Consider the following 5,000-nt stretch of genomic DNA (forward strand, 5'->3'; position numbering starts at 1 on the left):
ATATATATATATATAGTTAAATGGAGAAAAGGAAGTTAACAATTATGTATTATTAACAAATTGGTCATCTTCGCTTCTTACAGGCGTTTCAATTAATACTCAATAATTTAATTACAAATGTGTACATTAAATTTGCATTTATGGGATATGAGCATATTTTCATCAGAAAAAGAATGCACATTTATATGTTATATGCGGACCCATCAATTCATTCTCCAAAAATAGTAGGTATTGAACCAGGATTTACTTAGATCCAGCCATCCCTTCACGAGATTGACATATCCTCTCATTAAACTACATTTATATATATAGTAGATAGGCTTCAAAGAAAAAAGACTACTCGTGATATAGATACGGGAAAAATAAACAGAAACCAGAGAAAATGCACATTAGATATAAAAAATGAAAGTTTTTTTAAGAAAAGCAAAGATATAGACATACATTTAGATTATTGGAGGTGGAATTATGTAGTATATACATCTTTATCTTGAATCATTATAGACATTCAAAATCATACCGGTATAGTGTTAGATGATCGCTGACTTTAAGTGAACACCGTTTTCCAAACGATGTTAGGTCTAATAGTACCTGAGTAAAAGGACTACGTGCAAGGGAGGTAAGCAGATCTGGAAGTGATGCAATTAAGGTGGATATAACTACTGGAATATGAATGGTGTATGGGATGTATGGAGATTAGTGGGAATGATTGGTGTTGGTAAGGTTAGTAGCGTCCTGTATAAAGTTGCGTATATTCATGTTGAGTTGTGGATGGTATTTATTAATGAAAGTTTCCTCTAAACACTTAATCTATGCTATTATCTGCTTAGGTGCGGAAATCACTATATAGGCCAAACAGGAATGTCACTCCGACTAAGAACAACTCTTCACAAAGTACAAATCCGCTACCCACAATATAGACAGATACAGGTCAGTAAGCAAGTAGAAAGATGTGCTAGGATCCTTAAACCGAACTTCCTAAGTGTTCTTTTTCATCTCAGTACAGTAAAGATTAAATAAAGACGCAACTTCCAGCGATAAATATCATCCACAACTCAACATGTTTTCTTTTTACTTTTCCCTATATATATATATATATATACATAGACAGGGCACACAGAGTCACGCACTCACACACCCACAAACACACAGGACACACACTCACACACACACACACACACACACACACATATATATATATACATGTATACATATGTGTGGAGAAATATATACATATATACATATGTGTGTGTGTGTAGAAATGTATACGTATGTGTGTATGTATTTATGTATGATGTTTATACGGCGGAATTCTGCACAGTTTCTCTCTACAAGACTATACTGTGTAGATATCGCTCAGTTCTTCATTAGTCATATGTTACTGGCACATGATAATATGAAAGTAAGAGCAACCCCATGAGAATGTAGTTAGAAAGACATATTTGTACTATTAATTTTCATTATATGTGTGTTCCGGCGTGTGTATGTTTTTTGTGATTTGTTTCTGCTAATAATCTTTCTTGGATACTGAAAATAAGACTTAACTAATTTGCAATACTTCCTGTAACATTTCAGAAGATTTAACATTTCAGAAAAATTTATCCAAATTGTTTCCACCTTAATTCATTTACCAAGTCGTGTAGAAAGTATTCTGCTTCCTTCTTAACGCCTTCTGCATAAAAGGAAAAAAATGTGAAAAATATCAGGGGGGGGGGTGCCAAATTAAAATTTGGTACTGAGAAATTCTAAACTGATTTTACAACAAATTAACATTCTTTTTTTTTGTCATCTGCCATTTCAGATGTCAATCGTATATAATTTTTCAGGAATATAATAAGTTACAAAGGCATTTTTCGTACTTAGGGGAAAAGCAAATACATTTCATTCCCTGTCAATTCTGAGAGGAAAAGGCTAAAAATCTTACTTCAATTTTTGTTTGTTTTGTTTTACTTTAGGATACTCTCGTAAGAGAATGTGAATAGTTTCAAATAGTATGTTGCAACTGTCAATGGCGCAACGGCTTGAACGCCACCTGATTTCTCTTGAGCGTATCCTTGATTCTACAGCTGTCAGGTTTAAAAATAACTCCATGTATAATGAAGCACTGGTAAGATCATCTCTTGCGCAATGCCACCATTTCTGAAAGTGTAATAGTGGATTAGAGCCTTCAATGGCGGCCACTTTCGGTCTCTTATATACATTTACTGCCAGGACAAACCGAAGCCACTGGTCTCTTGCTGGGCTATTTGCAATGACTGACGTAATGATAAATAGCAATGAATGCGTTTTCGTTTATCCATATTCCGACCCTACCATCGACGGATATCCTTCCCAAGTCGCAGCCATAATCATTCTTGATTTAACTTAGCCACAAAAAATAAAACAAACAAAATACATTGAAGCCAACACCATTTTGCAGGTGTAAGGCGCTTGCTTTTAGAATAGAGATATTTCAAATTGAATTGCATTCATTTCCTAAATCATTTTTTTTATTTATTTACTTTAGATTCCATATTAGTTTTAACATTACTTCGGCGGCCATCTGATATTGAATATGTAACTATGAAACGAAGTCATCTAGCTTAGCCAATCTGTTGTTGACACCTTCATAAAAATGCATTTGTATGAAAATATATGATATTGTGCAAAGATATTCTTCTCCGGCATTTTAGCATTTTTGCAATACTAACCTCAAGACTCATGATTAATATTATTTAGTTAGAAATTTTGCAGACTCCCTCTCAGTATGTTGACCGTCTTGTGCAGTTGTAATGCTTTGACGTCTATGTTTATTAGAATCATGAAAATACTTTGGTACTGGAAAAAACCTTTTATCATATTACCATATTTCTTTTTATGCAAAACCGAATGTGGATGTGAGTAGATAGATACGTGTGTCTTCAAGGAATGCAATTAAATTCCTTCAGTCTATTCGTTCTATGACTTTGCTGATGTGTGAGATCAGAGAGATAGGTCTAGAGTTTTTAGCATCTGATCTGTTCCTCCTTTAAAGGTAAGGCATATTATTCCCTGCTTTATTTTGTCTGGGAGCTTAAATTTTGCGAGGAAGCTCTGAAGAAGTAGCTGTAATGGTTTTGCAAGGACTCGTTTGCATCACGTGAGAAGGATTCCTGGGAATCCATCAGGGTCAGGAGCTGAGTTCGCATCTATATCATCTATTGCTAGCATTACATCCTTTTCTTCGGTGTTGATGTAATCAATTGTTACTTCCTCCCATTCAGCTTATGTAGCGGTAAAGAATTCTACAGGTTTGCATGTGCTGTAGGGGTGGGGTACAGACACCTTTGAACTGTTCATTCAGTGTTTCACTTATCCTGATTGGGTTTCCAGTGAGGGAGCCATCTTTTTGGAGGAGTGACCCTATCCTGCAATGCACAGAGGTAGTCTACTTGGCATACTTAAAGAAGGCTTTAGGGTCTGATTTTATATTTCTTATGACCCAGGCTTCTCTTTCGTATCTTTCCTTCTCATGGGAGCGCTTCAGTTGTTTCTCAATTTCCAGCACTGCTGTTTCTCACTGCTGTTGAATTCTCTGCTGAGGCGGTGTGCAATCTTTGTACGCCATCTCATAAGATGGTGTACATAAGGGCATAGGGCAGTATAAGGAGGTGTCTTGAAGTTGGCAGAGAGCGTTGTAGAGGTTCGTGTTCCACACCACCACGGCTCCAACCTTGTCGGCCGGTTTTATAATGATGCTTATGCAGCATCGGAGACATCGAAAACCGAGAGTCAGGCTGGGTCATGTTCAGATGTCGGGGACGCCTGGAAAAGTCAAACCGGTCCACAGCGCGCTGGCAGACTGCAAAAAGATATATATATATATATATATATATATATATATATATATATATATATATATATATATATATATATATAGGCATAGGCATGACTGCATGGTTACAAACTAAAGAAGGTCTGAAACACCAGATTTCCCAGGCCAATCATAATCAAGTAGTTCATTGCAACTGTCAAATCAGTGTTATTCTATGGCAGTGAAACGTGGACACAGATAAAGGAATTATCAAGCGGGCTAAATAGATGCTACATAAAGATGATACAAATGGCTTTAAATGTGAAATGGTAGAAACATTACAAATGAATGACTTTCTGGAGACCTGCCGAAAGTTAGCGAGAAGATTATGCAAAAGCGGCTGCGATTATCTGGTCACTCCGCGCGCTACTCTGAGATAGAAGCATGTAAGGTAATCCTGTGGAATCCACTTCATAATCACGTAAGAAGAGGCAAAGGTCGTCACACTTACATCGACAACTTGATTGCAGACACTAGCTTGGAATGTATCCAGGACCTCAAGACAGTGATGATTGTCCGAGAAGTGTGCCGGGTGGACTTTGTTGCTGCGACATGGTTTGGAACTCGGCCAAAATAACAAATAAAAAGCATATATCATATACTAAGGATTGTAGTACATGTTCAGTTGATAGTGTGGTGTTATCATAATTAGAGATAACGTTTAATGCGACAATGATTGTAATTTCGTAAGGCGAAGACCGCGCAGAGTGTGGTATTTTTTAAAAAATTATGCTTCGAATCAACATATATTTGATGCATACTCTTCAACTGTCGTCTGTTATCATAGCGTTTTCATTTTTGTTTATCTATTATCTTCTACAGCATTCCACATATGTAAAATTAGCTATAACCTAAAAGTCAATGACATAGACCGTCTTATTACGCATATATGTGTATTATGCCATACGTATATTATGCGTAAGTAATTGAATTAAAAACAGAAAAACAAAATTTGATGCAATCTATTATAGATACACCATTCATAATTTATTATTCGTAAGGCAGTTAACTACATGCGTAGGAGTATTTTTTTTAAAAATTACTACAGCAATTGTTCAAAGAGAGTGTAACCTTCAGTTTATCCATATACATTTTTCTCTGATATGGAAACAAGGATGTATTACGACGTATAATTATTTGTTAAACTATCAACAATATAGTGATACAATAG

Source organism: Octopus bimaculoides, chromosome 3 (genome assembly GCF_001194135.2).
Source record: "Octopus bimaculoides isolate UCB-OBI-ISO-001 chromosome 3, ASM119413v2, whole genome shotgun sequence".
NCBI classification, from domain to species: Eukaryota; Metazoa; Mollusca; class Cephalopoda; order Octopoda; family Octopodidae; genus Octopus; species Octopus bimaculoides.